This window comes from Bubalus kerabau, chromosome 2 (genome assembly GCF_029407905.1).
Source record: "Bubalus kerabau isolate K-KA32 ecotype Philippines breed swamp buffalo chromosome 2, PCC_UOA_SB_1v2, whole genome shotgun sequence".
In the NCBI taxonomy this organism is placed as follows: domain Eukaryota; kingdom Metazoa; phylum Chordata; class Mammalia; order Artiodactyla; family Bovidae; genus Bubalus; species Bubalus kerabau.
The window spans coordinates 152,599,428-152,623,418 of record NC_073625.1 but is presented as its reverse complement, the minus strand read 5'-3'; the positions used below and the strand labels follow the sequence as shown (position 1 = coordinate 152,623,418).

Here is a 23,991-nt window from a genome sequence, read left to right as displayed (position 1 = left end):
TTAAAGTCCATTTACTCTTTTGTAGTTAATGAGTGATCAGTGGAGTGGGGACTTTGGAAATGTTTGGAGGAGAAGGTCCTAGATCCCTGCAAGGAGAACATAGGTTACAAATCTACTCACCTAGGCAGATGGAGTAATCATTTGGATTATTCTGGTACCTCCTATTTCAGATCACCTAATGTTAAAAGCCTCATTAAATTACATACTCACTTCATTCAAAGAACAGTAAAATTCTGTACTTGGTGAAGTTTGAGCCACCTTAGAGTTCTTTTGGATGTGTGTGTGCATGCTAAGTTGCTTTAGTTGCGTCCAACTCTTTGCACCCCGTGGACTGTAACTCTCCAGGCTCCTGTGTCCAACTCTTTGCAACCCCATGGACTGTAACTCTCCAGGCTCCTCTCTCCATGGGATTCTCCAGGCAAGAATACTGGAATGGGTTCCCATTTCCTTCTCCAGGGGATCTTCCCCAGCCAGGGATTGAAGCCATATCTCTTGTCTCCTGCATTAGCAGAAAGGTTCTTTACCACTAGTGCCACCTGGGAAGCCCATTCTTATGGATAATTCAAGGGAAAGGCTACCCACTACAGTATTCTTGCCTGGAGAATTCCATGGACTGTGTAGTACATGGGATAGCAAAGAGTCGGACATGACTGATTGACTTTCACTCGCTCACTGGTAAAAAATAGTGATACTTTCTACAAGGTCTTGTGATGTATTTAAGAAGACATCTTGTGATGTTTTAAGAAGACTTGATAAAATCCAAGGGAAGTTTCCTGTATTTAACTGAGCAAACCTGAACTAAACTCCCAGTTCCACTCCAATAACAGAAACAAATCTCAAGAATATATAATATATATATATGTAGTCTCAGTCTGTGGCTCATATCATAAATACCCAGGAGTGTGAGCTCATCCATTTATGCTCATAAGCTCCACTGGGTGAGATCTAGGTCAAGTTTACACTGTATAACAATGGCCACTTCGACAATTTTTAGTAAGTCAGTCTAAGTCAGTGGATCATATCAATGGTTTTTGTTTGCATCAGCAAATGAGTGTCTGCTCATCCCTCTGCCAGTTGATCTGAATTTTATCAGAGTCAGCTTTCTAAGAGTCCAAGGCAGAAGCTAGCCTTGGGGCTTCTCTGGTAGCTCAGTGGTAAAGAATCTGCTGCCAATGCAGGAGACACAGGTTAGATCCCTGGGTCGGGAAGATCCCACAGGTCTCGGAGCAACTAAGCCTGTGGGCCACATCTATTGAGCCTGTGGTCTAGAACCTAGGAACCGCAACTACTGAAGCCCATGAGCCCTAGAGCCCGTGCTCCACAACAGGAGAAGCCGCTGCGATGAGAATCTGTGTGCTGCAATGAAGAGTTACCCCTGCTTGCTGCAACTAGAGAAAAGCCCATGCAGGAATGAAGATGGAACACAGCCAAAAATAAAAAAGAAGCTAGCCTTGAAAGTTATGTAACATCATTTTAGATAACATTTTATTGATCAATAGCAAGCATAGGACTATTCAAGATTCAAGGAGAGAAAAAAAAGATTCAAGGGGAGAAGATCAGACAAGGCATAAACAGGAGATGAGGCTCATTGTCGGGGTGGGGAGGGAACATATTTGGAAAGGAGCTACCACAGTCCTCTCGGCCAAATGCAAACTTAAATGTGTAGTCTTCATCATAGTGGTCCTTTGCTTAAAATCAGGTGGGGCTGGATCATCTATTTAACTTCAAACCTAGTCATAACCGGGGCTTCCCTGGTGGCTCAGTTGGTGAAGAATCTGCCTGTAATGCAGGAGACGTGGGTTCAATCCCTGGGTTGGGAAGATCCCCTGGAGAATGGAATGGCAACCCACTCCAGTATTCTTGCCTGGAGAATCCCATGGACAGAGGAGCCTGGTGGGCTACAGTCCATGGAATCACAAACAGTTGGACACGACTGGGCAACTAATCACACACTCACACTAGTCATAACTACCCACTCCCAACTGTGATCTATATATTTTCATCAACACTATAGATATGGGGCCATATTTCTTTTTGTTTACAGATTCTTTGGTTCAACTGCTTCTCCTTTATCAAAGTGGATTTTTTTTCCCCTACAGAAGAGGAAGAATACGGATGTGAAATATACACTTAAAAATTATTTATGGTGATTTGAGTTGGATATAGGAGTTAAAAATGGGTGTACGACAAAATTATTTTCGGATAGTAGCAGTGTAGGTCCAAACACTGGACTTGGTTGACACTCTGTAAATATTCAGATTGGAAGCTGTGGTTATGATTCTTTTCCTGCTCCAGCCCTGGCAGGTAGTTGTGCCCTTTGCAAAATGTAAAGTGATTGCTGCCTGCTGGTGCCTTTATCATAGCCATTCTTCACCTCACCTTGGCTGACAGCTCACCTCACCAAGTAAAGAAAGTCCACTGGTAACAAAACTAGGAAGGCTCCATTGCAAATACAGTAATATATGGGGAAAAAAAAAATCAGCCTCTGTATTTGGAAGGATGCTTTAGGACACTTATACTGTATCTTACAAATTCTGTATTTTTATTTTTGAAAAGTTATATTCCAATTCCTGTTTTTAAAATGTTTTGAATGTCCCATGAATAATGAGTGGGTATATGTGCTCATAGATGGCAAAACCTCCCCAGGATGTGAAACAGAGCCATGGACAGCAGACTAGGGGGAAGAAATCCTCCCAAGTGAAATAAGTGAGAAGAAAAGTTGCAAAACCTTCAAAAGATTATTTCCTTCAAGGCAGTTTCCTATTTCTTTGTGTAGCATTTATTCAGTGTGTGATTCAGTTATCTTGTTGCATCCCATTAGATGGGGAAACAGTGGAAACAGTGGCTGGCTTTATTTTTTGGGGCTCCAAAATCACTGCAGATGGTGACTGCAGCCATGAAATTAAAAGACGATTACTCCTTGGAAGGAAAGTTATGACCAACCTAGATAGCATATTCAAAAGCAGAGACATTACTTTGCCAACAAAGGTCCGTCTAGTCAAGGCTATGGTTTTTCCTGTGGTCATGTATGGATGTGAGAGTTAGACTATAAAGAAAGCTGAGCGCCAAAGAATTGCTGCTTTTGAACTGTGGTGTTGGAGAAGACTCTTGAGAGTCCCTTGGACTGCAAGGAGCTCCAACCAGTCCATCCTAAAGGAGATCAGTCCTGGGTGTTCATTGGAAGGACTGATGTTGAAGCTGAAACTCAAATACTTTGGCCACCTGATGTGAAGAGCTGAATCATTTGAAGAGACCCTGATGCTGGGAAAGATTGACAGCGGGAGGAGAAGGGGACAGCAGAGGATGGGATGGTTGGATGGCATCACCAACTCGATGGACATAAGTTTGGGTAAACTCCGGGAGTTGGTGATGGACAGGGAGACCTGCCGTGCTGCGGTTCGTGGGGTCACAAAGAACCAGACACAACTGAGCAAATGAACTGAACTGATTGCATCCCATATATTGAAAATATCCATTTAATATTCCTCACAATTCTTAGGGTTGGTTGCTTGACTCCTCTGTGGTTTTATCTGGATTTACTCACATAGTTATGTTGATGAGTCAGCAGAAGTTTCTGCAAAGGGTGGTAGATTGTGCACATTTTAGCTTTTGTTTCTGTCTCATTGGCCTTCCCTGGTGGCCCAAACAGTAAAAAGTCTGCCCACAACATGGGAGACCTGGGTTCGATCCCTGGAGTCTGGAAGATTCCCTGGAGAAAGAAGTGGCAACCTGCTCCAGTATTCTTGCCTGGGAAATCCCATGGACAGAGGAGCCTGGCAGAGTACAATCCATGGGGTCTGCAAAGAGTTGGACACAACTGAACGACTTTCACTTCAGTTCATATTCTTCTGTTGTTTATTAATTTTTTTATAAGCCTTTAAAAAGCAAAAGTTATTCTTAGCTCAAGGGCCCTACATAGAAACAGGCTGAGGGTCATGTTTGTATTAATAGTTTGCCAACCCCTGAACTGGAGAGTCAGCTAAGCTGAAAGTCCAAGGTGGCTTCAGCATGTGTCTGGCAGTTGGTGATGCCATCCACTGCTGGCCATGATTCTTCTGGAGCATCTTCAGGGCTTCTCATCCTCCATGTGCTCCATTCTCAGTCTGTGGGCAGCACCCAAGAGTATGAAGGTGGAAGTGGTCAGAGTTAGGGCATAGCTGGGAAGTCACACAGGGTCACATATGCCACATTCTGTAGATCAGAAGAGACCATGAGGCCAACCCAGATTGAAGGGATGGGCTACTAGATTCCCTGTCAGCAGGAACAGCTGTGGATATTGGGGCCACAGCTAGCTAAACTAAGTGGAAGATTTCTACTGTCTGCACCACCCTGGGAGATGGAAGGCTGATGCTGACACCTTGACATTAGATTGGCTCTCAGAGCCTTATTCAGATAACTTCAGATTGAGTCATAAAACTGTGGATTTATAACCTCTGATGGCAGATACTGCTCTTAAGCTCTTGTTTGCCCTTATCACCCCAGCCTGTTTCAAATTCTGTGAGCACTCACTCATTTTCCCTTGTACCAGTTTACAGGTGTCTCTGCTAGGAGATACCAGCTCCATGAAGGAAGGACCACACCCGACCACTCTGCCTTACTGTGACAAATCTTCAATAGATAGATACGAAATTTAATTAAATAACCTAACTGAGGTTTACCCACTCCAGTGTTCTTGCCTGGAGAATCCCAGGGACGGGGGAGGCTGGTGGGCTGCCGTCTATGTGGTCGCACAGAGTTGGACATGACTGAAGTGACTTAGCAGCAGCAGCAGCAACTGAGGTTTAACATCAGGTTATTTGCTTACTTTGCAAAAGCAAAACTAATTTAAGAGTCTTACACTGCCTCCAAATTCTGAAAGAACATCATGTATCAAAGAGTCACGTTTCACACCGGAATACCATCTAATCAGATAGTTAAGGTTCCTAACAGTTTTTCAAACATATAATTAAGTGTTAAGAAGCAGTATGCTTAATGACAAGTTTGAACTAGCAACCATCTTTAAGGACATATTACATTTTAACTTTAAATGTGTCTGCAGATGAAAATCAAAAAGTAACAGCAGTTTATAATATATAGGCTGTGTATGTTCCAAGGCAGAACTAATTCTGGAGAAGGTATCTAATCTGCAGTAAATGCTGCTACTAATTACTCAGTTGAATTTTTCAATATGTGTTTTCTCCAAGATCTCATTGTAACTCCACTTGTCTTCTCCCACTTGATGGAAAGCTTTGACAATTTATTATGTTTAGAAGCAGCTGGGGTGTATTTCTAATTGATGATTTGTTATCCGATATTTCTTACTTGACTGTCCACATTTATCATTCTCTTTGGCATTTTCCTCAGTGTCTCCTGTCTTACTGAACTAGATGGATGGTGCTGCTTTTGTGCAAACGCAGGCATTTTGCACTCCCCTGCTGCTTCTTTCCATCAGACCACAGATACATACAGGACTGATGCTAGATAACAAGTCCATGGCACTTAGGCATGAACAAAGTATATTCACATATACTCTGTCAGTTGATTATTAATACATCAGTCCTGTGGGATGATGATACCACCACCTCATTTGGCAGGTGGGGAGACTGATAAACAAATATTCTAGAATATTTCAAATTGAATGTGTTCGAGTTAACCTCAGTACCTTCCCATAAAACCTGTTTATTCTCCTAGATTCCAAATTCGGTTAAAGCAGTCTCATTTATCAGTCTTCCAAGTTTGATCCTTAATTCTTCCCTCTGCATTACTCCACAAGAACAGTCACCAAGACCCTGTGGATTCTCTTTCTCTCTGAAACCTGACCTTCTGATCCATCCCCTGCTCCCCAGAAAACCTCATTTTTCACTTGGGTTTGTGTTAGAGCTTTCTGTCTGTTCCTCTGACTTCTGAGTTGCCCATCCGATCCTTCTCATTACTATGAGGACTGTCTTCCTTAAACTCACATCTTTCCATGCACTTCTGGTTTTAAATAGGTCAGTGGCTCTCCACAGGGCACGGTCTAAAGGGTTACAAAGCTCTTTATTCTGGCTCAGTCAGCAAACTCCTGCTGTTCTGGTTCCTGCTCTCAGTCCATTTTCATGCACCTGTCTTTGTACCCACCTCCCCATCAGAATACACTTTCACTTCCTGATTCCCTGCACCCCAGAGCCACACCACCTGCCTCACCCAAGGCTCACAACTTCTATAGTAGTACTTCTCAAATCTAACTCCAGCAAGAGTCTAGAACTGTGCCATCTAATAGAACCATTTGTTGTGGTTGTTAAGTCACTCAGTCATGCTGGACTCTTTGCAACCCCATGGACTGCAGCACACCAAGCTTCCCTGTCCTTCACTATCTCCTGGAGTTACTCAAACTCATGAACATTGAGTTGATGATGCCATCAACCATCTCATCCTCTGTCGAACTATCTGTGATGATAAAAATGCTCTCTGCTTTCCAGTACCATAGGCACTAATCATTTGTAACTACTGAGCCATGCAGTGTAGCTAATGACATGGAGGAAATGGATTTTTAATTTTACTTACTTTAAATTTAAGTAGCCACCATATTGAATAATACCTTTCTGTATGAATCCCTACCATATTGAATAATACAGATCTATATGAGTCCCTTTTCATCTGTTAAAACTCAGTTCAAACATGGTTCAGCCTAAAGACCAGCTACATAATTCATGGAGCCCAGTGCAAAATGAAATACAGGACTGTTTGTAAAAAAATTATTAAGAATTTCAAAACAATAACAGCAGAACATTATACAAAATACAGTGCCCTTTTAAGTGCAGGGCCCTGTGTGACTATGCAGTTTCCAGGCCCATGCAAATAGCCCTGTTTAGACTTGTAGAAAAATTCACAAAGGATATGAGGAAGTAATTTACAGAAGAGGAAATCTACAAGGCCAGTAAATATCTGAAAAGATGTACATTTTCCTAGGAACCAGGGAAATGCAAATTAAAGCCACAATGATATACAATTTCATACCTACTTATTGTCAGAAATTTGAAAGTCCAATAATATCAAGTTGTCAGGATGTAATCACTGCTGATTATATATATATATATATATATATATAGTAAAACTGAAAATGTGCATATCCTGTAATCCAGTGGTTCTACTCTTAGATGTCCTCCCTGGAGAAACTTGCATGTGTGCATGAGAAGGTGTGTACAACAATGTTTATGGTAGCTTTCTTTTAACTGAAAGGCATCTGAAACAAACTAATATGCACAAATGGGAGGAATGATAAATAAATGCAGCATGCTTTAGGAAGAATTTCATGTAATAATTTAAAATGAATGAATTAGAGCTATATTTCTCAGTTTGGATAAATTTAAAATATATAATGTTGATCAGAGAAAGCAAGTTCCAGAAAGGTGTTATTTATGGATGTTTTATAATGTTTTAAAATTTATATAATTTATAATGTTTTATAAATGTGAAAATCATAGTTATAATTGTTTGTAAATATATATGTGTATTATAAACATATATCATATATAATAAAACATACAAAACCAAACACAGGACTGATTACCTCTAATGAGGGGTAAGGGGTCAAAGACTAGACTAGCGTGACAGAGGGCAGATCACTGAATCTACAGTGATTTATTTCTTAAAAATCAATGACTTAAATGCACACAAAGAAAATAATGCAGGTAGTATTAAAAGGCATGAATGAATTGCTATATGACATAAGAAAGAGAAAACTCCATAAAATATGATTCAAAATTAAGAAGCAATAAAAGATACATAAATGCATTTATATATAAGTTAAAAAAAAAACACTTTTCATGAGGAAAAAACTACGAGCAAGTGAAAACTCCTGACAACTTGGAGAAAATATTTGTAATGTCTACCATTAACGAGCAAATATTTTCCCCAAATGTATTTTCCATTTGTATATGTGCTGGTAAAATGAGCACAGTTTTAAACATTTTCAAACGTATAGCAAATCTGAAAAACTTTTGTGGAAAACACATACCACCTAGATTCTGCCATCAATGTTTTACTATACTTGCTTTATCACTTATATAATTTCTCTCTATCCATCTGTCAATCCATATTAATTTTTGGTGCATTTCAAAAGAAATTGCTGCTGCTGCTGCTAAGTCACTTCAGTTGTGTCCAACTCTGTGCGACCCCATAGATGGCAGCCCACCAGGCTTCCCCGTCCCTGGGATTCTCCTGGCAAGAACACTGGAGTGGGTTGCCATTTCCTTCTCCAGTGCATGAAAGTGAAAAGTGAAAGTAAAGACGCTCAATCATGTCCGACTGTAGCGACCCCATGGACTGCAGCCTACCAGGCTCCTCTGTCCATGGGATTTTCCAGGCAAAAGTACTGGAGTGGGGTGCCATTGCCTTCTCCGAAAGAAATTGCAAACATCAGTATATAGATGCATGTATATTGCTAACAATTCTACTAGGTATATATACAAAAGAATTGAAAGCAAGGATTTGAACCGATATTAGTTACCTAATGTTCATAGCAGCATTATTCACAATAGATGAAAGATGGAAACAACCCCAGTGTCTGTCAGTGGATGCATAAATAAGCAAAGTGAGGTATATGCATACTATGGAATATGATTCGACCATAGAAAGGAATGAAGTTCTAATACATGCTGCAGCATGGCGGAACCTTGAGGATATACTGTTAAGTGAAATAGACTAGATACAGATGTACCGATACTTTAAGATTCCACTTACATGGAATATGTATCTAAAATACTATCTAAATACGTATCTAAAACACTCAGATAGGAAGAGACAAAAGGTAGAACAGAGGTTACAAGGGATGAGGGAAAGAAGGAGTGAGGAGTTATTATTTAATGAGTATAGAGCTTCAGCTTTATGAAAGTTCTGTAGATGGACAGTGGTGATTGCACGGTCGTGTGAATATACTTAATGCCACTGAACTGTACACTTAAAAGTGGTTAAAAAGATAAAACATGTATATTTTGCCACAATGAAAAATATTTTAAGAAGTAAAAAATAAGTTAAAAAAAAAAAGAAATGCTAATGAAAACCACACTGAGATGCAATTTCTCACCCATTAGATTGACAGAAGTCTGAGTTTGATCCTGTGAAGCTGTGAGGAAACAGGCCTTCTTATTGTTAGTGGCAAGGCAAAAAGAAACATAGTATAACCCCTCTGGTGGCAAGTTTGGCAATGTCTTGAAAAATAACATGAGCACTTACCCTTTGACCCAACATTCACTCACCTTCAGGAATATCTCCTGAAGATATCCTTGCAAAAATACAAAATTGTTATAACTTATAAATTATTGGAGTAGGCATAGAGCTAATTATGGTGGCATTATTTGCTATAGTAGGAAAAAAACCTAAGAACTAGAAACAATCCAAATGTTCAGTGATAGGGAAGTGGTTTAGTCAACTCTGGGGCATCCAAATAGTGAAGAACCATACAACCATAAAAAGGAATGAGGAAGACCTGCATGTATTGGTACAGAGCTATGACTGCTGCTGCTGCTAAGTCACTTCAGTCGTGTCCGACTCTGTGTGACCCCATAGACGGCAGCCCACCAGGCTCCCCCATCCTTGGGATTCTCCAGGCGAGAACTATGACTGGTGATTGTTAAGTGAATTAAAGCAAAATACTAGACAGTGTTTATCTTATGCTACCTTTTGTGTGAGAAATGGTGGAAAAGAAACATATTTGTTATATTTTTCAAGAAATAACAATGAGTGTATGTCAAAAACTAATAAAAATGGTTTCCTAGATTGTGAAAGAGGGTGCAGGATGAAGGGGCAAGGAGAGTAGAAAAAGTCGTATGGGTGCATTTTGTGGCTGGGGAACCATATAAAGTGAAAGTGAAAGTTACTCAGTCCTGTCGGATTCTTTGAGACCCCGTGTCCATGGAATTCTCCAGGCCAGAATACTGGAGTGGGTAGCTTTTCCCTTCTCCAGGGGATCTTCCCAACCCAGGGACTGAACCCAGGTCTCCCGCATTGCAGGCAGATTTTTACCAGCTGTTAATATAATTCAAAGATGGTGGGGAAAAAAATCCCTAACAAATTGGAAACAAATGAACCTAACCATATATCAATTTTGGCCACAACTGCACAGAGAAAATAATCCCTTATTTAAAATGTAGGACTTCCCTGGTGGTCCAGTGGTACCATGTTCCTATTGTAACACTAACAGCCGCATGATGTAAGAAAAAAAAGGAACTCAAGTAAATACTTGTGTTAATGCTATTAGAAACTGAGATTTGCACAGTAAAAGAGATACAAGTGTAAAACTTTAAAAGTTAAGTGAAAACAGGTTAATGACTGCAGTGGATCGAAATGTCAAATACAAATAAATCTGAGTTCAAGATAATGCTTCAAAAACACACTAGTTATTTTAATTACCATAGTCTTTTACCTCCCTAAGGAAGCAATTTTTGTGGTTAAACTCTTTTTGCTGCTGCTGCTGCTGCTAAGTCGCTTCAGTCGTGTCCGACTCTGTGCGACCCCATAGACAGCAGCCCACCAGGCTCCCCCGTCCCTGGGATTCTCCAGGGCAAGAACACTGGAGTGGGTTGCCATTTCCTTCTCCAGTGCATGAAAGTGAAAAGTGAAAGTGAAGTCGCTCAGTCATGTCCAACTCTTAGCGACCCCATGGACTGCAGACCACCAGGCTCCTCTGCACATGGAATTAAACTCTTCTTACTTACTTAATCTAAACCTCTACTTATGGCTTCTTTTTGAATACAAATAAACAAAAGAAAAATTTTAAATGTATTTTCCATTATAAAAGTTAAAAAACAAAACCACACTGGTTACCTAATGCCATTTGTAGCAGCATGAATGGACCTAGAGATTGTCATACCGAGTGAAGTAAGTCAGACACAGAAAGACAAATATCATATGATACCACTAATAATTGGAATCTAAAAAAATTAAAAAGGTACAAATGAACCTATTTACAAAACAGAAGTACAGTTATGCATATAGAAAACAAACATATGGTTACTAGGGGATAAGGGGGGAGGGATAAATTGGGAGATTGGGATTGATATATATACATTACTATATATAAAATACATAACTAACATATATAGTTACCTGTTTTCCCTGTATATAGCACAAGGAACTCTACTCAATACTCTGTAGTGGCCTATATAGAAAAGAATCTTAAAAAAAAAAAGAGTGGATATATGTATAACTGATTCACATTGCTGCACACCTAAAATACAACATTGTAAATCAACTATACTCCAATAAAACACACACACACTGGTTACCACTGGAGGTTACTAGATCAGATCAGATCAGATCAGTTGCTCAGTCGTGTCCAACTCTTTGTGACCCCATGAATCGCAGCACGCGAGGCCTCCCTGTCCATCACCAACTCCCAGAGTTCACTCAAACTCATGTCCATCGAGTCAGTGATGCCATCCAGCCATCTCATCCTCTGTCATCCCCTTCTCCTCCTGCCCCCAATCCCTCCCAGCATCAGAGTCTTTTCCAATGAGTCAACTCTTCACATGAGGTGGCCAAAGTACTGGAGTTTCAGCTTTAGCATCATTCCTTCCAAAGAAATCCCAGGGCTGATCTCCTTCAGAATGGACTGGTTGCATCTCCTTGCAGTCCAAGGGACTCTCAAGAGTTTTCTCCAACACCACAGTTCTAAAGCATCAATTCTTCAGTGCTCAGCCTTCTTCACAGTCCAACTCTCACATCCATACATGACCACAGGAAAAACCATAGCCTTGACTAGACGGACCTTTGTTGGCAAAGTAATGTCTCTGCTTTTGAATATGCTATCTAGGTTGGTCATAACTTTCCTTCCAAAGAGTAATCGTCTTTTAATTTCATGGCTGCAGTCACCATCTGTAGTGATTTTGGAGCCCAGAAAAATAATGTCTGACACTGTTTCCACTGTTTCCCCATCTATTTCCCATGAAGTGGTGGGACCAGATGCCATGATATTGGTTTTCTGAATGTTGAGCTTTAAGCCAACTTTTTCACTCTCCTCTTTCACTTTCATCAAGAGGCTTTTTAGTTCCTCTTCAATTTCTGCCATAAGGGTGGTATCATCTGCATATCTGAGGTTATTGAGAGTTCTCCTGGCAATCTTGATTCCAGTTTGTGTTTCTTCTAGTCCATCGTTTCTCATGATGTACTCTGCATAGAAGTTAAATAAGCAGGGTGACAATATACAGCCTTGAAGAACTCCTTTTCCTATTGGGAACCAGTCTGTTGTTCCATGTGCAGTTTTAACTGTTGCTTCCTGACCTGCATACAAATTTCTCAAGAGGCAGATCAGGTGGTCTGGTATTCCCATCTCTTTCAGAATTTTCCACTGTTTATTGTGATCCACACAGTCAAAGGCTTTGGCATAGTCAATAAAGCAGAAATAGATGTTTTTCTGGAACTCTCTTGCTTTTTCCATGATCCAGCGGATGTTGGCAATTTGATCTCTGGTTCCTCTGCCTTTTCTAAAACCAGCTTGAACATCAGGAAGTTCACGGTTCACATATTGCTGAAGCCTGGCTTGGAGAATTTTGAGCATTACTTTACTAGCGTGTGAGATGAGTGCCATTGTGTGATAGTTTGAGCATTCTTTGGCATTGCCTTTCTTTGGGATTGGAATGAAAACTGACCTTTTCCAGTCCTGTGGCCACTGCTGAGTTTTCCAAATTTGCTGGCATATTGAGTGCAGCACTTTCACAGCATCATCTTTCAGGATTTGGAATAGTTCAACTGGAATTCCATCACCTCCACTAGCTTTGTTCGTAGTGATGCTTTCTAAGGCCCACTTGACTTCACATTCCAGGATGTCTGGCTCTAGGTCAGTGATCACACCATCGTGATTATCTGGGTCATGGAGATCTTTTTTGTACAGTTCTTCTGTGTATTCTTGCCATCTCTTCTTAATATCTTCTGCTTCTGTTAGGTCCATACCATCTCTGTCCTTTATCAAGCTCATCTTTGCATGAAATGTTCCTTTGGTATCTCTGATTTTCTTGAAGAGATCCCTAGTCTTTCCCATTCTGTTGTTTTCCTCTATTTCTTTGCATTGATCGCTGAAGAAGGCTTTCTTATCTCTTCTTGCTATTCTTTGGAACTCTGCATTCAGATGTTTATATCTTTCCTTTTCTCCTTTGCTTTTCGCTTCTCTTCTTTTCACAGCTATTTGTAAAGCCTCCCCAGACAGCCATTTTGCTTTTTTGCATTTCTTTTCTATGGGAATAGTCTTGATCCCTGTCTCCTGTACAATGTCACGAACCTCATTACTAAGTCACTATTCTAAACATTGATGAAGAAAGGAAAAAACACCAAGGATCCTACCTTTCTTATATAACCGTAATAATTAATGAGGAAAAGTCATTTTTTGTACATGAATTTCAGCTAATGAATATAGAAGCAATGGTAGAATAGCCTACCACCATTTTGCAGCCTCTAATCAAATAAACGGGAGCTTCTCAAGTGGTGCTAGTCATAAAGAACTTGCCTACCAATGCAGGAGACTTCGATCCCTGGGTGGGCAAGATCCCGTGGAGAAAGGCATGGCAACCCACTCCAGTATGCTTGCCTGGAGAATCTCATGGATAGAAGAGGGTCACAAAGAGTTAGGTACGACTTAGCAGCAGAAGGAAGCTAGCACCTAAGGCTACCAAAAACATTAGGTAAAATGTTGATAGGGAACTTTAAAATGGAGAAAAGTGGCTAACATCACTAAAACCTGATGATCACCTTTAGCAGCAATAAAACTGGAAAAGCTGGTAATGTGTGCCTCATGGTAAATTGTAATGTGAAGCACGTAACACCATCAGTGAAGTATTCTTGGATAAAAATCTAATCATGCTTCTAGATCTAAGTCAATTTTATAGACTTCATTAGGAATATAGGGGATGGAGGAACAATAAAAGCAACAACAGGAGGAAAATCAATAGCCTAAATCCATCAGTAAAAATGGAAGAATGTAAATGAATACACTAAAATTTCAAGTCCATACCTGGGTTCAGTTCAGTTCTGTTGCTCAGTCATGTCCGACTCTTTGTGACCCCATGAATCGCAGCACGCCAGGCCACCCTGTCCATCACCAACTCCCGGAGTTCACTCAGACTCATGTCCATCAAGTCAGTGATGCCATCCAGCCATCTCATCCTCTGTCGTCCCCTTCTCCTCCTGCCCCCAATCCCTCCCAGCATCAGAGTCTTTTCCAATGAGTCAACTCTTCGCATGAGGTGGCAAAGTACTGGAGTTTCAGCTTTAGCATCATTCCTTCCAAAGAAATCCCAGGGCTGATCTCCTTCAGAATGGACTGGTTGGATCTCCTTGCAGTCCAAGGGACTCTCAAGAGTCTTCTCCAACACCACAGTTCAAAAGCATCAATTCTTCGGTGCTCAGCCTTCTTCACAGTCCAACTCTCACGTCCATACTTGACCACAGGAAAACCATAGCCTTGACTAGACGGACCTTTGCTGGCAAAGTAATGTCTCTGCTTTTGAATATGCTATCTAGGTTGGTCATAACTTTTCTTCCAAGGAGTAAGCGTCTTTTAATTTCATGACTGCAATCACCATATGCAGTGATTTTGGAGCCCCCCAAAATAAAGTCTGACACTGTTTCCACTGTTTCCCCATCTATTTCCCATGAAGTGATGGGACCAGATGCCATGATATTGGTTTTCTGAATGCTGAGCTTTAAGCCAACTTTTTCACTCTCCTCTTTCATTTTCATCAAGAGGCTTTTTAGTTCCTCTTCAATTTCTGCCATAAGGGTGGTATCATCTGCATATCTGAGGTTATTGAGAGTTCTCCCGGCAATCTTGATTCCAGCTTGTGCTTCTTCCAGTCCAGCATTTCTCATGATGTACTCTGCATAGAAGTTAAATAAGCAGGGTGACAATATTCAGCCTTGATGAACTCCTTTTCCTATTTGGAACCAGTCTGTTGTTCCATGTCCAGTTCTAACTGTTGCTTCCTGACCTGCATATAGGTTTCTCAAGAGGCAGGTCAGGTGGTCTGGTATTCCCATCTCTTTCAGAACTTTCCACTGTTTATTGTGATCCACACAGTCAAAGGCTTTGGCATAGTCAATAAAGCAGAAATAGATGTTTTTCTGGAACTCTCTTGCTTTTTCCATGATCCAGCGGATGTTGGCAATTTGATCTCTGGTTCCTCTGCCTTTTCTAAAACCAGCTTGAACATCTGGAAGTTCACGGTTCACATATTGCTGAAGCCTGGCTTGGAGAATTTTGAGCATTACTTTACTAGCATGTGAGATGAGTGCAATTGTGCGGTAGTTTGAGCATTCTTTGGCATTGCCTTTCTTTGGGATTGGAATGAAAACTGACCTTTTCCAGTCCTGTGGCCACTGCTGAGTTTTCCAAATTTGCTGGCATATTGAGTGTAGCACTTTCACAGCATCATCTTTCAGGATTTGGAATAATTCAACTGGAATGCCATCGCCTCCAGAACCAAACCTGTGTAGAGAATAGTAAAATAAAACCAAGGAAATCAGGGAGAAAAAACAAAAAAGCAAGGAGAAGATAAATAATAAAGAATAAAAAGCAGAGAAATTAATTATTAGACTAGGAAAAATAAAAGAATTTATAAATAAAACTTTGAGAAAAATAACATAGGCAGTTCTGTGAAAAAAAAATTAAACCATCAACTAATCTAATCATGATAAAAGGGAGAAAATATACAAAACAAGAAATGACAAGATACAAGCTCTGAAACAGAAGAAAATGTTAAACACTTAAGAGACTACTTTGCACAACTTCAAGTTGTGCACATGCACCTGAAAACCTGGTTGATATAACTAATTTCATAGAAAAATAAAAATTTCCAAAATTTCCCCTAATAAGGATGAAGCTTAAACAAATCAATTTTCATAGAAGAAATACATGCCTTACATGCCCATCTATATAAAACTAGTTGAATAAAGGATGATACATCCAAATAATGGAATACTATGCAGCAAAAATCTCTATGTACTGATCTGGAGTGTTTTCAAGGAATACTGTGATAATAAAACATTGTTGCATTAAAAGGAAGGAAATAAGACTACATATCTGCATCCTGTTCTGCGTGTGTGCTCAGTCGTGTCCAGCACTTTGCAACCTCATGTACTAGAGCCCGCCAGCCTCCTCTGTTGTGGGATTTTCCAGGCAAGAATACTGGAGTGGGCTGCCATTTCCTCCTCCAGAGGATCTTCCTGACCCAGGGATTGAACCTGCATCTCTTACGTCTCCTACACTGTCAGGCAGATTCTTTACCACTAGTGCTACCTGGGAAGCCCTAAACTACATATATATTTGCTTATTGTTTAAAAAATTATGTGAAAAGAATAAAGTAGGAAATAACAAAAATGTTGAAATGGAACTTCTCTGGGCAGAAATTTTACTTTTGAACCATGTAAATTTTTGCATATTAAGTGAACAAAAATTTAAAAAGCAAACTCTAATATTGGAAACAAGGAGCCACAAATTAACCTACCTAATGAGATTATCAAACTGATATCATGGGCACTCTAAAAATAATTCAACTGACTGGAGCATCAGTTCAGTTCAGTTCAGTCACTCAGTTGTGTCCGACTCTTTGCAACCCCATAAATTGCAGCATGCCAGGCCTCCCTGTCCACCACCAACTCCCAGAGTTCACTCAGACTCATGTCCATCAAGTCAGTGATGCCATCCAGCCATCTCATCCTCTGTCGTCCCCTTCTCCTCTTGCCCCCAATCCCTCCCAGCATCAGAGTCTTTTCCAGTGAGTCAACTCTTCGCATGAAGTGGCCAAAGTACTGGAGTTTCAGCTTCAGCATCATTCCCTCCAAAGAAATCCCAGGGCTGATCTCCTTCAGAATGGACTGGTTGCATCTCCTTGCAGTCCAAGGGACTCTCAAGAGTCTTCTCCAACACCACAGTTCAAAAGCATCAATTCTTTGGTGCTCAGCCTTCTTCACAATCCAACTCTCACATCCATACATGACCACAGGAAAAACCATAGCCTTCAATAGACGGACCTTTGTTGGCAAAGTAATGTCTCTGCTTTTGAATATGCTATCTAAGTTGGTCATAACTTTCCTTCGAAGGAGTAAGCGTCTTTTAATTTCATGGCTACAGTCACCATTTGCAGTGATTTTGGAGCCCCCAAAAATAAAGTCTGACACTGTTTCCACTGTTTCCCCATCTATTTCCCATGAAGTGGTGGGACCGGATGCCATGATCTTGGTTTTCTGAATGTTGAGCTTTAAGCCAATTTTTTCACTCTCCACTTTCACTTGAGCATAGTACTCCCTTAATAAAATATCTTCTAAGTACCAAATGAATTGCAAAGAAATACTGATATTTTCTTATTTTTTTAAAATATTGATATAAGTGAAGAAATTCTAAAGGTATTTTGTATGTATTATAGATTAGAAGAAATTGTTGGAAACCAGGTTCTTTCTCACTGCAGGAGAAAGGAGATATCAACTGGAATAGGAAAAGGTTATGGAAGAATCATTTTTTAAATTTCATTTGATTTACATTGGAGGTATTGGTATTAACTAATCGTTTAATATTTTCTAGCTCTGAAATTTTTATTTTCTAGTCTCCTGAAAAAGCCTAGGAGTGGTAATATTCTGACAACAATGGGTATACCGAGTATGCGGATGCTGATTTCTAAATATTGTCCTCCACTGGAAGGAACTCAGGTTCCTTGGAGAAATGGCTGAATATGGAAAGTGCACAGTAGGAACATGAAAAGTGCACAGTGAACTGGAGAATCTTGTGCATAAAATTGGGAAAGTTTTCATAATTAATGGGGACATGTCAAAGGATATAGTAGCTAGCTTAGAATTGTTCCTGCTGGCCAAGTTTATGATAAGTATACCATCAAAAAGAATAATGATGGTAATAGTTATATTATCTTGAGTTAAAAAAGAACCCATGAGTCCATAGCTACTCAAAAAACTAAATATAGAACTACCATATGATCCAGAAATTCCAACTCTGGGTATATATCTGACAAAAACACTAATTCAAAAAAATACATGTACCCCAGTGTTCATAGCAGCATTATTTACAATCGCCAAGATATGGAAGCAATCTGAGTGTCCATCAACAGATGACTGGATAAAGAAGATGTTAGATATATATATATATATTTGACATATATATATATTATCATATATGCTATTACTATGGAATACTATTCAACCATAAAAGAGAACATTTTGCTATTTGCAGTAGCATGATGGACTTGGGTAAATCTTTCCTTTTCTCCTTTGCCTGTTACTCCAGGTATCTCTTGATGTGAACTATGAAATTCCAGATGTTCAAGCTGGATTTAGAAAAGGCAGAGGAAACAGAGATCAAATTGCCAACATCCATTGGATCATTGAGAAAACAAGAGAGTGCCAGAAAAACAACTACTTTTGCTTTATTGACTATGCCAAAGCCTTTCACTGTGTGGATCAAAACAAACTGTGGAAAATTCTGAAACCCATGGGAATACCAGACCACCTTACCTGCCTCCTGAGAAATCTGTATGCAGGTTAAGATGTAACAGTTAGAATCAAACATGGAACAACAGACTGGTTCCAAATTGGAAAAGGAGTATATCAAGGCTGTATATTGTCACCCTGCTTATTTAATTTATATGCAGAGTACATCATGTGAAATGCCAGGCTGGATGAAGCACAAGCTGGAATCAAGATTGCCGGGAGAAATATCAATAACCTCAGATATGCAGATGACACCACACTTATGGCAGAAAGTGAAGAACTAAAGAGCCTCTCGATGAAAGTTCAGTTCAGTTCAGTTCAGTTCAGTCACTCAGTTGTGTCCGACTCTTTGTGACCCCATGAATTGCAACACGCCAGGCCTCCCTGTCCGTCACCAACTCCTGGAGTTCACTCAGACTCACGTCCATTGAGTCAGTGATGCCATCCAGCCATCTCATCCTCTGTCGTCCCCTTCTCCTCCTGCCCCCAATCCCTCCCAGCATCAGAGTCTTTTCCAATGAGTCAACTCTTCACATGAGGTGGCCAAAGTACTGGAGTTTCAGGTTTAGTATCCTTCCTTCCAAAGAAATCCCAGGGCTGAGAAAGTGAAAGAGGAGAGTGAAAAAGTTGGCTTAAAACTCAACATTCAGAAAACAAAGATCATGGCATCCAGTCCCATCACTTCATGGCAAATTGATAGGGAAAAAATGGAAACAGTGAGACTTTATTTTTTGGGGCTCCAAAATCACTGCAGATGGTGACTGCAGCCATGAAATTAAAAAAGACACTTGTACCTTGGAAGAAAAGCTATGACCAAGCTAGACAGCATATTAAAAAGCAGAGACATTACTTTGCCAACAAAGGTCTGTATAGTCAAAGCTATGGTTTTTCCAGTAGTCATATACAGATATGAGAGTTGCACCATAAGGAAAGCTGAGTGGTGAAGAATTGATGCTTTTGAACCATGGTGTTGGATAAGATTTTTGAGAGTCCCTCATGCTGCAAGGAGATCATACCAGTCAATCCTCAAGAAAATCAGTCCTGAATATTCATTGGAAGGACTGATGCTAAAGCTGAAGCTCCAATACTTTGGCCATCTGATTAGAAGAACTAACTAATTGGAAAAGAACCTGATGCTGGGAAAGATTGAAGGCAGGAGGAGAAGGGGATGACAGAGAATGAGATCATTAGATGGCATCACCGACTTGATAGTCTTGAGTTTGAGCAAGCTCCAGGAGTTGGCGATGGACAGGGAAGCCAGGCATGCTGCAGGCCATGGAGTCACAAAGAGTCGGACACAGCTGAGCGACTGAACTGAACTGAACTGGTGGACTTGGAGGGCATTATGCTAAGTAAAATAAGTCAGACAGAGAAAGACAAATACAGTATGATATCACTTATATGTGGAATCTAAAAAAATGCAATAACTTACTGTGAAAGGGAAGTTGCTCAGTTGTGTCCGACTCTTTGCGACCCCATGGACGTAGCCCACCAGGCCCCTCCCTCCATGGTATTCTCCAGGCAAGAGTACTGGAGTGGGGTGCCATTGCCTTCTCCAGAGGATCTTCCTGACCCAAGGTTCGAACCCAGGTCTCCCACATTCCAGGCAGATGCTTTAACCTCTGAGCCACCAGGGAAGCCCATAACATAAAAGAAACAGACTCACAGATAGAGAGAGCAACTAATGCTTATCAGTGGGGAGGAGGAAGCAGGGAGGGGCAAGAAAGGGATGGGGGAGTAAGAAGTACAAACTATTAGGTAGAAAATAAACTACAAGGATATATTATACAACATCAAGAATATAGCCAATATTTTATAAATATAAATGGATTATAACCTCTAAAAATTGTGAATAACTATATTGGACACCAGTAACCTATTATACAGCAACTATACTTGAGTAAAATAAAACATGAATAATGATAATGATTCTGTTGAATCAGAAAATAACCCAATAGTTCATAGTGACACTTAAAAATGGTGGTGGAAATAAGCTTTCTTCTTTCAAAGGCTGCTAACTAGTAAATGTAAAAAGAAAATATTGAGTCAGAAAAATTACCATTTTTGCCACCAACATTGTAATAATTTAGGCAAAGATCATAAATTTAGATGCTAATTATTGAATGCATAATTTAGATTTTAATTATTGAATGAAAGATTTTCAAGGATTATTGAGCAACAGGTATTCACACATTATCATGCATCATCCCACAGTTACCTATTAATTCTAATATCACACACACATACACACACCCCCTGGAATGTGTCGAGATTAGTACCCTGATCTTTATAAACCTTCAGTAGCCCAGAAATGGGAGGAACTCTTATGAGATCCTCAACAGCAATCTTTATTGAAACAAGAGACTTCCGTTTTTATCTTTGGGCATGTTGTTTTGGAACGCTCCTACTTCTAGACACAAAAATATTGTTCCTGTGGTAAACTGACTATTGGAATAGAGATGCTGAGAAGCTAAACCAATTACCTTATTTAATAATATAAATCCACTGTGTCTTGCTGCAAAACAGTATTTTAACAAAGCCAAGGTCCTGCAGAAGTGTATCTTCCATCAGAGAAAGGATTCTTTTCCATGTTTCGATTTAGCCTGTGCGCTGCTTGGTTATGGGCTTCTCTGGTAGCTCAGCTGGTAAAGAGTCTGTCTGCAGTGCAGGACAGCCCCGGTCGGGAAGATCCCCTGGAGGAGGGCATGGCAACCCATTCCAGTATTCTTGCCTGGAGAATCCCCATGGACAAAGGAGGCTGGCGGTTACAGTCCATGGGGTCACAAAGAGTCGGTCACGACTGGTGAATAAACGCAACACAGCACTGCTTGGTTGTTATCACTGGAGATGCGTTACATTCTTCTTAGTGGAGTAACGCACAGCGAAGCAGGAGCAGAACCCCTAAAGCTGCAGGAGAGATACACACACCTGATCTTCCTCCAGGACTTCATGGAGGAAGTGACCTACACCGAATCCAGGTTAGTTAGCACAGAGTGGATTGTGGATGCACTCACTGAGATTCCATAACCCAGATTGTGCTGATACCAGCTGCTGTTATGTTGCAATTTCCCTGAGGGCTGAGAGAGGGTGGAGCTCAGGATAACCTGAGGGTTAGGGTAGGGATTCTTCTGAAGGGAAACAAAATTCCACTGCCAGTCTTCTACCTGAATAATGGAATGTGTACCCATTATTCTTTAGCTGTCTAAATATAGGTTTATATAGGTTTTATAATAGGGTCACAATTATAAACTACTGGGGAGTAAAATCTGAGGATGGAAGAAGGGCAGGAACTAGAGAGGAAGAACTTTTTCCTTGGTCTGGGTCCTTGTTGAAAGTTTACATCAAGATAGTTGGGAGCTGGGAATTACCATAGTCCAGAGGTTAGGACTCGGAGCTTTCACTGATGAGAGCTGGTCCAGATTCCATCCCTGATCCCAACAAGCTGCATGGTACTGCCAAAAAAAGAGGAAGAAAAGAAAGCTGGAAGCTCAACAGGGAGGCAGTCAAGGCAGGGCCCACTGGGGGAGGCATCTCTGAGAGAAGACACTTCTAAGAGCAGCTGGAAGAACATGACTGCCTGTGCTAAACTTCCTGGGCAGCCTGTTTCAGGTGCAATGGGAAGATTAAGAGAAGCATATGCCGTAGCTAGGGGGAAAGCACTGCCTTTCCCCTGGGACCAAGGGGGAGACAGCAGGGATACGGCCAGTTAATAAAGATATAAACAAATTTGCCAAAGGGTAGGGGTCATCAGGCATACATATTTTGTGTCTGTTAATTCATAGAGTATGTAGCCATTACTCAATGGTTGTGTCTCTTCCTTATAGTAGGTTCACAATCTCCTATCAGTAATTCTGAAATCCCAATGACTTTGAAGACTTAACATATTTTTTTACAGGTTTGAAATAATCTCATTTGGTGGCAAAAGTTGACTAGAACTTATGTGAAATTATTTATACTGTTTATCTCACTTGGTTTCTGAATATTTATATGCTTTGCTGCAGAAAAATGGATGTGTTTGTCAGTAGGGCACTGCCCCCAGAGTTCTCTCTTTATGCTCTGTGGCAAAGGCCCTGTAAATCTGAAAGCTGCTGAGTTCCAAATCCTGTCTGGCCACAATGGAAAGGATTTAGACTTAGATAAGGGATTTGCAGCTGTATTTGAAGCTGTATTTGCAGCTTCATTCAAGCTGAAAGTTGGCCTCTGAGTCCTTGGGGAAGCAGAGCCTGTTTCCCTTGATCTTTAGATATAAACTCCATCCCACCTCCTGCTCCTGCTCTGAGATAAAAATGAAGGAGTCTTTGGGCCTAGAAAAGAAAACAATGGTCTCAAAGGTCCTTGCTGAATCATCGGACTTCAGGGAAAACAAAACCGAACTTTAGGTCCTGACCTGATGCTCCAGGAATGTTGCATCTACCTGGGACTTATCACCCCCTGCCCAGAAAACTTCCACCCGCTGTTCAACTACAAATGCCATCTCAACTAAAGAATACCCAAAACGTCCGCCTGATTAACTAATTTCCCTTATCGCTTCCACAAGTTCAGTTCAGTTCAGTTCAGTCACTTAGTCGTGTCCGACTCTTTGCGACCCCATGAATTGCAACACGCCAGACCTCCCTGTCCATCACCAACTCCCGGAGTTCACTCAAACTCACGTCCATCGAGTCGGTGATGCCATCCATCTCATCCTCTGTCGTCCCCTTCTCCTCCTTCCCCCAATCCCTCCCAGCATCAGTCTTTTCCAGTGAGTCAACTCTTCACATGAGGTGGCCAAAGTACTGGAGTTTCAGCTTTAGCATCATTCCTTCCAAAGAACACCCAGGACTGATCTCCTTCAGAATGGACTGGTTGGATCTCCTTGCAGTCCAAGGGACTCTCAAGAGTCTTCTCCAACACCACAGTTCAAAAGCATCAATTCCTCGGCGCCCAGCTTTCTTCACAGTCCAACTCTCATATCCATACATGACCACAGAAAAAAACCATAGCCTTGACTAGACAGAACTTTGTTGGCAAAGTAATGTCTCTGCTTTTGAATATGCTATCTAGGTTGGTCATCACTTTTCTTCCACGGAGTAAGTGTCTTTTAATTTCATGGCTGCAGTCACCATCTGCAGTGATTTTGAAGCCCCCAAAAATCTGACAAAAAGTCTGACACTGTTTCCACTGTTTCCCCATCTATTTCCCATGAAGTGATGGGACCAGATGCCATGATCTTCGTTTTCTGAATGTTGAGCTTTAAGCCAACCTTTACACTCTCCTCTTTCACTTTCATCAAGAGGCTCTTTAGTTCCTCTTCACTTTCTGCCATAAGGGTGGTGTCATCTGCATATCTGAGGTTAATGATATTTCTCCCGGCAATCTTGATTCCAGCTTGTGTTTCTTCCAGTCCAGCGTTTCTCATGATGTACTCTGCATAGAAGTTAAATAAGCAGGGTGACAATATACAACCTTGACGAACTCCTTTCCCTATTTGGAACCAGTCTGTTGTTCCATGTCCAGTTCTAACTGTTGCTTCCTGACCTGCATATAGGTTTCTCAAGAGGCAGGTCAGGT

At 40.7% G+C, this 23,991-nt stretch overlaps 1 long non-coding RNA gene across 1 annotated transcript; it reads right to left on the bottom strand.

The window, feature by feature from the left end:
* Nucleotides 1-1,486: 1,486 nt before the first annotated feature.
* Nucleotides 1,487-21,888, bottom strand: LOC129644947 (uncharacterized). The gene is made up of 3 exons (XR_008711073.1): nucleotides 20,925-21,888; nucleotides 15,305-15,433; nucleotides 1,487-1,779 (listed from the first exon to the last, which is right to left on the bottom strand). It is a non-coding gene; the product is annotated as an uncharacterized LOC129644947 (long non-coding RNA).
* Between the last annotated feature and the right edge of the window lie 2,103 nt (nucleotides 21,889-23,991).